The sequence below is a fragment of the Lycium barbarum genome, chromosome 2 (genome assembly GCF_019175385.1).
Source record: "Lycium barbarum isolate Lr01 chromosome 2, ASM1917538v2, whole genome shotgun sequence".
Classification (NCBI taxonomy): Eukaryota; Viridiplantae; Streptophyta; class Magnoliopsida; order Solanales; family Solanaceae; genus Lycium; species Lycium barbarum.
The window spans coordinates 57,528,329-57,542,247 of record NC_083338.1 but is presented as its reverse complement, the minus strand read 5'-3'; the positions used below and the strand labels follow the sequence as shown (position 1 = coordinate 57,542,247).

The window sequence follows — 13,919 nt, the reverse complement described above, 5'->3', positions numbered from 1 at the left end:
ACCAGTAACATTTCAGTATTGACCGTCTTTGGTAGTCATTTGGTCGACCCTAGCTATCCTTCAACTCCTCTAGTCCATATAATGAAGAGTTACTTCCATCGCATGGGTTGACTTATTTCTCTTTTGTTAACTGGATTCTTGTATCAAGTCATCCATACATATTGGACACAACTCAAACCACTTCCTTCTTTCATGCCTAATAGTCCCCTAGGTTAATGAATCAATGGTGACACCGGAATTCGTTAGGCTCCTTATAGAATGCCCGACTACACCATGCTTCTGCAGCCGCAATTTTCCTTCATAGCTATCCTTTCACTAGTACCCTTGAGATTCCTCTTACTCTTGGTTCCCGATTCCGAGTTGGGTTTATACCATACCAGTAAAAGTCGATACTCCCTCTCATTCATTCTCACGATTTGTCCTTTCCTTAATTTAGCTCATAGTGTCCCATAGTTTCTCTTAACTAATTGTTTGTATCATAATCATGCATCATAATCCTTCTAATGTCCCGTCGATTCTCGTTCTCATCATGAAATTTTAGTAAAATATGCCCTTTTCTTTCTTCCTTCATTCATTTCTTATTTCCCTTTACGATACCATAGCTTGCTCGTATATATGTCTATTCCTCGTATATTCGTCCTGTTTCCTTTATAATCGCACCTCTATTCCAAGTCCACTGTCGTATGCAATCACTTCTACCTTTGGCCAACCTTACTAATTTATTAAGCTTCGTCTTATCGTCATCGATCATATAAGTTCCTTTAATCAATTTATAACCACACTTTCTCGTGCTTCTGTTCTTAAGGTCCTCCTTGATTTCCTTTGCTCTTAAAGTGCTCTTTCCCGTTTGCCACTTAATAATATCTACCCGGAAGTTTGCAGAACATTCCAAAATGGATACAAACCCATCTTGATCTCGTATATATATATATATATATATATATATATATATATATATATATATATATATATATACTTCTAGGGTGGAACTTTCTCGTATTAGTTAACTTCCTTTCCCATATCAATATCTCTTTGTTATCACTTACTAACCAATCTAATCTATAAATCGTAATACTGTATTTGAGTTTCTAATGTCAATTTTCTTTATGTTTCCAATAGGTCCCAATCCTCTGAAATCTCAGATGCAACTCCTCCCAGTTTCTTAACTACTAATCATTTTTCCCTCCAGGGTTCCTCCTTTAAATTAAATTAAAATCACTCTAAAACCTCTCTTTGAAAGCATCGCATAGTTGTTCCTTCAATCATGACTTACCAAATGGCTGATGGTCACATTTTCCCTTTACTCTTTCTCTATAGACATGCAAACAATTCAATTTGTAAAAATTTTGGCAAAGTTTCCTCTATAATTCTTACTACCTCATTCCTGCACACAGCCCAAAAAACACATTCAATGCCCCATAGAGCAATCACAAATACCCATAATATCTTGCTCAAGTTCTTATATCAACATCTATCCATATTAATAAAATAGGAAACATACCTTTCGAATTGAACAACTTCAATTCTCAGCAATTACCTCGTAGTTGCAGAATCAACTGCTTATCCATGATCAAAACATTTAGGGTTAGAATCAGGGACATCATATCCTATGATTTAGCTCTATGGCACGATCTAAGATAAGAAAGAAAGGTCAATGGTTCCTAAATGACCTGCAGCCTCTTATTTATAAGTGTGGCGTGCTTCATACTCATAAACAAGACTCTACTGGACACGTCTCGTAGACATTCCCTAGGACGAACTGCTCTGATACCAATTTGTCACACCCTTACGAGGAGTATGACGGGCTCCGACCCGTAGGCCGGGAACCACCTGACTTATCCGTTACTTTGAACATTATAAACCATAACTCAAAGAACACCTGCACGCAGAAAAGGCCCAACGTAGGAATATCCGATCATCCAGCACATATGTACATAGGCAAACCGACAAGGTCGCCACAACATAACGTATATCATAAAGCCGGCAAGGCTAACAGTAAAGTATCAAGAGCTCAAAATAAGGCCGACAAGGCCACCAATATGTTATACGATAATATGAACCGGTGGAGCTATAAAACATCTAATTGTGCACACACGTCTACGAGCCTCTACATAGAATACAAATGATCATAAAAACAATACCAAATAGACTGCAGCTCCGAAGGAAGTGGAGTGCTCCTGAGAATCTGCTAATGGAACACCTACGGGTATGATCTGTCTCCCTGTCTACCTGCGAGCATGAGCGCAGCGTCCACAAGAAGGGACGTCAGTACGAATAATGTACTGAGTATGTAAGGCATGAGTAACAACATAATATAGATATGCAAGGTAACATGGAATAAGAGAGATAACCTGTACATCTGGATGCCTCATAAGGCGGATGTCATGCATGCTTAGCCTTTAAAAAAAGTATTTTTATACATATATATAGTACCATGCCCGACCATTAAGGCTTGGTGTCATATATATATAGTATCATGCCCGGCCATTAAGGCTCGGTGTCATATATATATAGTATCATGCACGGCCATTAAGACTCGGTGTTATCATTATTAGCCCGCGTCCGAGGTGATATCATAACATGCCCACTGCAGTGGTGTGCACATCTACGTGTTATGCCCGGCCGACTATAGCGCGGCGCGGTGTGAGAAAATACACACACACACACACACACACACACACACACACACACACACATATATATATATATATATATATATATATATATATATATAAAGCATGCATTAGAACCCAATCAAAAGCCACAACTATATCAGAGTGACGTAAGGTTGGTAGCCTCTAATTATATTATGGATCAATCATCATCGTTTATCCCACCTTGAAGGAACAAGGGTCATAAGGTAAGATTACCAACAATGAAGGAAATTAAGAAATTGTAAAGTAAGCTCAATCATCTCATAATAATATAAATCTCATGTTCTTGGAAATCTCTATGAATAAAATCATCTCATAATAACATGAAATCCCTATGCCTTGGAGCTTGGATAAATAAATCCCTCATAATCATCATCATGGCTATTATAAAAAAATTATTCATCTTTAGCATCATAAAAACTTTAAGAGTCATGAATCCCTTGTTATATCCCGTATTTTTGTACATTGGAGTATTTTAAGCTAATCGATATAAGTCAAGGACAAGATTATTTTGGGATATGAAATAGAGACTTTTAATCCCCGATTTTAATTAGTACACGGATTACTTGTAAATTTTAATTGGTGTAGAAATATTAATGGAGATTAGGGATTAATTAACCATGATTAGATTATTATGTGGGGATTAGTGATTAATTATGATTAATTAAGTTAATTAGACCACTAAGTGGGCCCCACAAAAATGTGGCAAAATCTGATTGGCCCTTGGATGTTAATGGGACACATGTCAAGGGCTGGACATGTGTCACCATTATGTGCTGCCTATAAAGGGCAAATTGATGACTAATACCATCATTTCATCTTCAACATAACATTGAAGTCTAGAGATAGAAAGGGTCACGACCATGGCTGGCCAGAACTTGAGCTCTCCAATTTGATTCAAAAAAATATTTTCCAAGGCTTTTCAATCATTTGGAAGGTCATCAATGACGTGAACTAACCATTGGAGCAGCAAGAAGGCTTAACGTTTCAATTCACAAAATTCAGCAAGCTGAGAAGTCAAGTGTTAAGGTAAGGTTTGATCATTCTTTTTACACGTTTAAGTAAAGATTTGGACTGGTTGTAACTTGGTAGATATGAATTGAACCCATGGAATTTTGGATGTTGATGTTGAAACCGTGTAGGGGCTGTTTAGTGGAAATTGGTGAACTGATTTTTATTAATATTTTGGTTGTTGTTGTTATGGATTTTATGATGAGAATGAAGGCATTTAATGGTTCAAGTTGAAGTTAAGTTTGTTTGTGGGCTGTTGTAGAACTTAGTGTGATGTTAAAATAGTTTTCTTGCATTTAAACGGATGATGTTGTTAATGTGTGGTTGCTGGTATAGTTCATGAAATTGGATGGAAAGAATGTGTTAAGGAATGTATAATAAACGTAAATGGTTTGCTTGGGATGTCCGTAGACGTTCGTGAGGTTATCGGGCATCCTTATGTTGCTAGTTAGGGGCTGTTTGATGTGTTGTTCTTGTTCTTGTTGAGCTTGGAAGATTAATGATAATTAAGATTATATGTTGTGTTGTGTGTTGGTTGGGCTGTTGTAGGGTTATTTAGATAAAAATGTTACGACTACGGATCATTAAGGGTAACTTGAATATGTAGTAATCGTATGTGGATTGTATTCGAACGTTATGAATGTGAGCTGTTTGGGATGTTGTGCGGGCTGTCCGGAATGTTCTCGAGTCTTGTCTTGAATAGTATCGGATTAGTACTTGAACGTGTGATTATTGATGTCACGACCCAACCCCGTGGGCCGCGACTGGTACCCTATCTGAGTACCCGTACATACCTACCCGACCGACTTTCGAATCATACGGATTTTTTTTTTGTTTTTACAGAAGTTACAGAAGTAGGTCGATACCAATACGACACGCGCGCAACATACATATATATATACATACATACCTGAACATACAGACATTTACATATAAGCCGATAAGGCCAACATATCGACGAAACCCCTAACCCACACATCTATCTACAGGCCTCTACAGACATACAGAATCATATGACGGGACAGGGCCCCGCCGTACCCAGAATTTCCATACATACAGAACATACGGAAGAACAGAAGATATATACTAAAAGTATATGCTCCGGATCGAAGGAGCTCTTCAAACAGCAGAGTCAGAAACCTACGCTGGCGGCGTATCACCTGGTGCGTCTGTACCTGCGGGCATGTAGCGCAGCCCCCGAAGAACGGGGGTCAGTACGAAAAATGTACCGAGTATGTAAAGCAGAAACATAGCAAATATAAACATAGTCCGAACCGGAGTCACAGAAATATAACGGACAGACCCATAAATCAGACGGACGGACAGAGTCATGATCCAGACAGACATACAGAGTCGTGGTTCATACAGATAAACAGAATCATGGTTCGGACAGACAGACGGAATCATAATACGGACATACGAGCAGAATCAGTATCCATACAGACGTACAGAATCGGAGTCCATACGGGCGTACCGAATAAAAATCCATACGGACATACAGAATCAGAATCCATACGGACATACAGACATAGTCGTAATTCAGACGGACAGACAGAAGTATGTCGGACAGAATTATGCATGCAGAGTAGTACAGAGTCATACAGAGGCATGTGCTTAAATAAATACAGATGGCACACGCATACATTCATACAGATCCCCGTCCTGTCTGGGGGCGCGGTAACAGAACCCGGCCCTCTTAGTACGGGACGCGGTGGACAGACAGAATCAGATCAGATCATATGCCATCCTGGCCGCCATCCCCATACACAGATCATAATATCATACAGACATACAGATCCCGGCCCGTACGCCGAGGGACGCGGTGAACAATGCAGAGAAATATGCACAATAACAGAACCTGGCCCGGGACGCAGTGAAGGAATGCATTGAGACAGACACGAACCGATAAATGAGAAACTACTTACATACAGACTCAACATACAGACTCAATCAAACTGAAGGGTGCTAAACGGCGAGTCAAAATCAGAGTATACAGATAGTATGCATAGTACGCGCCTAGATCCTACTTGGGAAGGCACGACAGATTATTATCAGAATCAGATTCTCAGATGTTCAGAAATCATTTTGTAAGAATTTCATAAAAATAGTTGTCATAATCAAAATAATAGTTCAGATGGTTTCTGAGAAAATCGGACAAAACGGAAGTATTTAAAGTATTACAGAAGATATCGGGCCTTGCGGGCCCGCCTCGGACCAACTCGAGGCAACATATGTAAATTATCGCTAATAGACCTTATGAGGTCATCCATAATCGTTTGGAAGTGTTCCGACTCCGTTTAGGGAAGTTTTGTACAAAAACTCACTTTACAGGCAATTTGTAAGAAAATAGCTTCAATTGAATTGAAGGAATTGGAGCGGTTTTCCGTCTCGAATTCCGGGGAACGGAGTCGTACTTAAGGCTCGCGGCCGAGCCTATCACATCCAGAACATGCCTAGGAACAAAGGGAAATGCTTCACATACCTCGATAGCGCCTCACGCTCGCTTGGCGTCGATCCCAAGTTCGTCCAAAATCTAGAAATGGTCAAGTTTACCATTTGTTAGTTTCAACTTTTCCATAGTCCAAACTTAACACATACTTGCCTACCGAAATTTCGGCAGCATTTCCTCTGTATATATGACATCCCCAAAAGTTAAACACAGCCAAACAATCAACACAACCCAACAACAATATTCATAATAACGACAAGTAGCTCAAAATACATAATAAGGCACAATTTGCCAACTTTCCGTCATAACTTAACATTTTCCGTTCCGACCTTTCACTTCCAAACCAAACTTATTATTTTGATGTTCATTACCCATCAAATTCATTACAACACGATTTGGAGGCATATCATACCATTCTCACAAGATATACATAAGATATGCAAACTTACAAACTTTCCATCAAAGCCACAATTTATCCAATTCTCCTAACCTTCAACATGCAAGTTCATTATACAATTCCATCTTCCAAATTCATCAACAATAATCATAATTTGCCTCTTGATACATTCATTTCCATTTTTACATAAATCATAACAAAGTTGCATACTTTCCTACAACAACTTGATAACCATTTTTCCAAGACAATAAAGATTGTTATCTTTCCATTCACTTCACCATAACATACTTAACATACAAACAAGATCAAATTCATACTCCATCAACACATAACAATACCACACGGCCACCTCCTACATTCTTCCATTTTCACTAATTCATTCCACTTCCATTTCTAATACAATTTCCACCATACTACAACTAAATTACAACATGAATTCAAATCATCCAAGACATGTAATACATGTACATGTATTCGGCCAACATGCATATTTTTCAACACACAAAATTTCCATGTTTTTCATTCATTCACACATACTACAACATACATATACCTTCCATAACATATCAAAAGCATAAAATCCTTACCTTTCTTCAAGTTCTTCACTTGGAGGATAAAATTGCTTTCTTGCCACAATACTTATATCAACTTGTAGAGGGCTTCTCACTTGGTAATATTCCAACAAGAATTGAATTTTAAACTCAAGGATTAGGCTCCAAAAAATTTTCTTTCTTTTCTTTCTTTTTCTCTCTCTCACCCGAACCCTCTTGTTCTTTTTGTTGTTGTTCTTGTTTTCCTTTTTCTTGAAACTTCTTGATACTTATCCATGATATATAATTTCCCATGGAATTTAATTAATCCATGGGCTTGGATCAATGGTGTGGCCGGTTGGGCCCTTAAATTTGGGCCTCACTTTCTTATTTTTTTTTTAGTCCAATTGGCTTTATTTTGTAATTCATGAAGCAAGTTCCCAAAATTCCAATTTTGCCCTTGGCCTCCTTCCGTAATTCCACACCCACGTATTTATAACCGGCACATTCACACCAAGAAATGTCCAATTGTGGCCTTATTCATTACAAGTCAATTTATCTTGAATTTTCGAATAAGCAAAAACGTCGGATGTAACAATTGATATTGGCTTGGTTGTTATGTAATTGGTGTTGACACCCAATTTTGGCCCTCTGTATCTAAAAATTAACTTCTTTAGGCTTCCTAGTCATTAAATAGCACAAAATATTGTTTTTATACATTTTTTAACTTTAATATAATTTATTGATGATTGTCCTTATTTTTAAATAATAGGAATTTTTATCAATTTATTTTTCATTTTAAATAATTATTTTGTTACAGTCGTTTGTATATAAACAACATGCTAATACAGTTTTACTTCAATTAATTAGCAGGTCTCCTTAATTCAAATCACATTTTTTACTTTATTCACGAAATTACCATAAATATATTTTTATACTTTATTATTTTAGTTACAGTCTATTATTACATGGAAGTCGGAGGAACTAATTTTAAACACAGATAAAATTTAGCCCATGGTTTTGTGAAGCCCATGGTTTTGGCACATGGGTTTGAATAAAAAGTAGTTTACCTTTGCCTATATAAAGGGGGACTTCTCCTCTCATTTTTCTCACCACTTCACACTACCTCACATATATTTTTTTTTCTTCTCTCTACACTCTTCATAAGAAGACTAGCAAGGCTAGCATCTTCTTTCTCTCTTTATATTTTTGTTTCTCTCTTCTTTTTCATACATTGTCTTTATATTTTTTTATATACATAACATACATTGTCTTTATATTTATTCATGCATCTGTGCTTACATTTATTCATGCATTTTGTCTTTACACTTATTCATACATTTATCTTTACATTTATTCTTGCATTTGTCTTTATATTTAGTCATGCATTTCTCTTTATATTTAGTCATGCATTTGTCTCTACACTTATTCATGTATTGCCTTTACATTTATTCATGCATTTTATTTATATTTTCTCTACATTTTCTTCATATATTTTCTCTACATTTTTCATACATCTTTTTTCCACTTTAACCCACATTTTTTCCTTTACATATTTTACATCTCTATATTCTTTTATATATTTTATACCATACATTATATACATATACATGTACATACTTTACCTAACTGCTAAGTGAAAAAGGGAGAAACTTTTCATTAAAGAGAATGCACTTTATTGTCTCTACATTATCCTTATATTTTTCATACATTATCTTTATATTTTATTATGTTGTCTCTACAATTTTTATTTTTATTTTTTATACATATATACATTTTCAAGCATTTTATTTTACATTTTTTGTACCACCACACTACATGCCTATTTTATTTTTCTTTACACATTTTTGCTCTTTACATTTTCTCTACATCATATTTACATTTACATATATTTTTATTTTTATATTCACATATTTCCTTTATATACATCATTTACATATACACTTTTACACTACATCCTAAGGTCAAATCAAATTTCACCCTCACTTTTGTCAAATACCCTTTTTAAGACTTTATGTCACATCCTTTACTTATTGACTTTTCAAATTATTTTAAATAATACATTTTTCTTTCATCTTGCAATTTATTACAAATACTACACTTTTGGCCGATGAAGAAATTTCCGTCGATTTCCAAGGCCTCCCCTGTACAAAAGACGGGTTTTTATGTTAAGTTTATTTGTTATTTCTTTAATTCATTCGATAGTTATTTATTCTCTTACTAACACTTTTACTAAGTGTTTATACAAGTACTCGGAGACACATCCCGAAGACGACACTCGGAAGGAACCTGAAGGCTTCATCGAATCCTTATACATTTTTATACTTACGAGGTACATTCTCTTTTATATATTATTTTTTAATATACATTCTTTATAAACACTTGATACTTGATATAAATACATTTTCATACACTGTATATACTTAGTATATTATCACTTAGTGTAGCTTTTCATGAAATCATAACATTTTGAAAACAGGTAATAATAATGATAAACAGATAGATAATCCCCCTCTAGTTTTCAATTAAACTAAGTTTAAGGACTGTCTTCGGACAGGCTCTGAGGGATGTTTAATACCTTCCCCTCGGGGTAAATAAAACCCTTATCTAGAATCTCATAGGTTTCGTGGACAAAAATGGAGTAGACACACAAATACATATAGGTTTCCTGATTTTCCTAAAAAATAAGGTGGCGACTCTAACCCTTTTAAAACCAGTTAGAAGAACCGTGAAGTTGCAAACTATCTTGGACCCAGTTCAAAATAGGGCGTAACAGAATGGCGACTCTGTTGGGGATAACCTAGGTTTTGACCTTAACAGACTTAGTTTAAGTGAACACTTCAGGGATATGTGATTATTTATTTGTTTTTATTATTATTACTTGTTATGTATATATCATGAACTGCTACAATATTATCTTTGAAAGGACGCGAGCAAAGCCAAACTCGTGTTCCTTATTTGTTTGAAGACTAAATGTTACTGCTTTCTTTATACTATCATCGCACTTTCAATTGAGTCTTTGGCCGTACACATACACACATTGTGCACGCGAGTTGTGCTTTGCACTCCTCCGAACCTTCTTCAAACTCCTTAGTTTCAGATATTGGTGGGCTAGTTTTACTACTTGCCATCTCGCAGTTATCCGAATATTCTTTATCAGCTTAGGTGAATCTACTCTTAGATTTCTTAGGCCGTTGTACGTATAAATTTGATCACTGCTCTAGCCGGATTAATTTCATTCTTTATTTGTCACATATATTTTATTTGCTACATGTTCTTTGTATCTTACATATTCTTTATTGTTTTCACATACTGTATATATTAGACATTCTTTAGTTGTACATATATACTAGACATATCTTCTTCCGCCTCGTCTGCTTTATCGGACAATTTTGGTTGACTTGTGTTGAGCTTGGATCCTTTCCAAACCCTCACACCCATTTTTTGGTCTTTACGACCACCCTCACAGCCACATTATTTTTCATACCCATTTTCGGCCTTTGCTACCATCATTTTGACTTTACCATTCTTTTTTAATACAAAACAGCCTTGTACATTCTTTCCATCTCCGGAACAGACTTTTCCAGGTCCGAATTCTTATTCATAGCCTCACTTCTTTTCAATACAATCACCAATTCATAGAAATCATACAAATCACATACAACACCGTATCTGCCCGTACTACGTCTGACCTGATTCTTGTCCTAACAAGATACGTAGGCAGCCCTTTTGGGTTCGGTATTCCCTATTCAAAAAAAAAAATCCTTTATTTTGAAAAATCACAAAAATATTTTATTTCCTTCTATCCTATCTGCAAGAACTACGCACACCTAATTCTCATCAAAGATGAGATACGTAGGCAACCCTTCTTGGGTTCGGTACCCCTTATTCAAAAAATACAAAAAAATATTTTTTAGATTTATATCTTTGACTTGGTTGGTACCAACATAGTTAGAATTGTGCATAGGAAAAAACAAGTAACAATCAATATGATGGAGAGGACTGACTTCGTGGTAAACCATAGATTCTTTTGGTACCTCTCATTCACACTTTAAGTGACACTTGAAAAATTCTCTTGCATTCTTGTAAGACAAGAACAAAACCAACCTCATTGTTTCATGTGCATTGTGTGGTGAGCTTTAGATAGCGTTCAATGGCATTGCATTGTGATCTAGAACTTGGCCTGAATGTCTGTTGAGGCGAAATTATGAGTAACACTCGGCATAGGAAAGGATCGTAGGCCTTCTTTGACCCGTTTGAGCCTTTCTAGCCTACCAAATGACATTATCCCTAGCATTCCCCCTTTGATCCTAAAGCCTTTTCTTTGACAACCACATCATAAGCCTATACCATTTCTGAGTGCTTACATGCACTAGCCCTCTCTTGGCCCAACCTCCCTGAGCTAGCGTACTAGAAATGTGCAATCTCTGATAAAGATCCAAGGTGAAGCTTCCAATGACAAAAGGATACAAAAGTCCCATAAAAACAAAGATGAAGAACGACCTCCAAAGCAAGAAGGAGCCCAACAAAAAAAAAATCATCAGACATCATTCAGGATCTCGGGCATACAACCCGTCATTCATCTTTATTTTTCACATTCCGGCATACAACCCGGAATTAACATCAGGACTTCGGGCATACAACCCAGGTCAATTCTCTTAATCCCCACAGAGTCTCGGGCATACAACCCCGAACTCAAAAAAAAAAAAAAAAGGGCTCCAACTTGCAAAAGAAGTCGCACAAATACAAAAGAAAGGGACAACAAAACGAAGCAGATCAGTGTCAGAGCACAAAATACCAAGCACAGACATAGTGCAATGCTCAGGGAAGAATTAGTCACTCATTACCCAAATGATATCCTACCCTTTTCCCAAGCCTACATTACAAACCCATAACAAGCCCTACATGATCCTATGCCAAGGGTTCTCACATTAGTGGATACTTACATGACGGCCAAGCCTATGGTATCACAATTGCATGCATTGAACATCTTTCTAAGTTTGAGTGTACTTCTCTAGACGTCCCAAAGTTCAAAAATACTGAATATGTGTGCAAAGGGACTTTCTTTCTAGTGAGAGCACTTGAAACATTAGGGTAGGTATAGTTCAAAACCTCTGCTTAAAGCAAGATGAACAAATCTTGTTAATACTTAGGTATGTCTGAGGTACCACTTGAAGCTATAGGAATTATCCCGAAGTCAATCTCGGTTAGCTGAGAAGAAAATGATGAAATTCTTATGCACAAAACTAATTGTTGGTACCAACTGAAGTCAAGACACGATTCTCTTCACTTCTTCATTTTCCAATATTCTTTACAACAAAAACAACAAAAAATGCATTAAAAAAAAAAAAACACAGGCGCCCAACTTCTAATGCGGGTATTTTAAATTTCAGTTCAGGCGCCCACCTTCTAATGCGGGTATTTTAAATTCAGTCAGGCACCCACCTCATAATGCGAGTATTTTAATTCCAGTTCAGGCACCCACCTTCTAATGCGGGTATTTTAATTCCAGTTCAGGCGCCCACCTTCTAATGCAGGTATTTTAATTTCAGTCAGGCGCTCACCTTCTAATGCGGGTATTTTAAATTTCAGTCAGGCACCCACCTTCTAATGCGGGTATTTTAATTTCAGTTCAGGCGCCCACCTTCTAATGCGGGTATTTTAAATTCAGTCAGGCACCCACCTCATAATGCGGGTATTTTAATTTCAGTTCAGGCGCCCACCTTCTAATGCGGGTATTTTAAATTCAGTCAGGCACCCACCTCATAATGCGGGTATTTTAATTCCAGTTCAGGCACCCACCTTCTAATGCGGGTATTTTAATTCCAGTTCAGGCGCCCACCTTCTAATGCGGGTATTTTAATTTCAGTCAGGCGCCCACCTTCTAATGCGGGTATTTTAAATTTCAGTCAGGCACCCACCTTCTAATGCGAGTATTTTAATTTCAGTTCAGGCGCCCACCTTCTAATGCGGGTATTTTAAATTCAGTCAGGCGCCCACCTCATAATGCGGGTATTTTAATTCCAGTTCAGGCACCCACCTTCTAATGCGGGTATTTTAATCCCAGTTCAGGCGCCCACCTTCTAATGCGAGTATTTTAAATTTCAGTTCAGGCGCCCACCTTCTAATGCGGGTATTTTACTTTCAGTCAGGCACCCACCTTCAAATACGGCTATTTTGATTTTTTTTATTTTTAGGCGCCCACCTTCAAATGCGGGTATTCCATTTCAAAGCTCTGGCACACAAAGCAGAGTATGCATCAGGACCTCGGCACACAACACGAGATTTCATTTCATTTTAAGGCTCCGGCACACAAACCGGAGTATGCATCAAGGTCTTCACACTCAATCCAGGACTCCTCCTCATTCAAAGCTTCGGCACACAACCCGATCTTTTCACCAGGGTCTCGACATACAACTTTGTAGTCCATTTTAATCCATGGCTCTGAGTTTGGTCACCCCTATAGCAATACATCATTTTCCTCCCCAAATCATTTTCCCGAACTACAATCAGTCTGACTCCCATTTTAGGGATGTGTAGGTAACTCGAATTCGAGCACGACCGTTCTTCGTCCCACACCGGCTAGGACCACTCCAACAACACTGGGGCAAAATTTTGATCGGACGATCAAAATTTGCCACAACATCCATTAGTCATCATTTTTCGAACTACATTGACATGATTCTCGTGATTGACGAGATATGTAGGAAGCTTTATGCAGAGTTCGATCACATCGGGGCGAGAATCATTCTTTCCCCAGCAAGTATACAATCTTGCACCCTCCCAGCGTCTCCTAGCTCGACACTGGGGCAATTTTGGAAGCGATGACATGGGTACGTGAATGTTTCGGCCCTGAACAATCCTTCCCTTTTTATCAT

General features: G+C 37.3%; 1 long non-coding RNA gene across 3 annotated transcripts in view; it reads left to right on the top strand.

The window, feature by feature from the left end:
* Positions 1 to 13,919, top strand: part of LOC132626532 (uncharacterized) — a 47,588-nt gene that overhangs the window by 29,824 nt on the left and 3,845 nt on the right. For all 3 annotated transcript variants that reach the window (XR_009577375.1, XR_009577374.1, XR_009577373.1), the window contains one exon: positions 9,291 to 9,373. This is a non-coding gene — a long non-coding RNA (uncharacterized LOC132626532). The remainder of the gene's footprint in view (positions 1 to 9,290; positions 9,374 to 13,919) is intronic.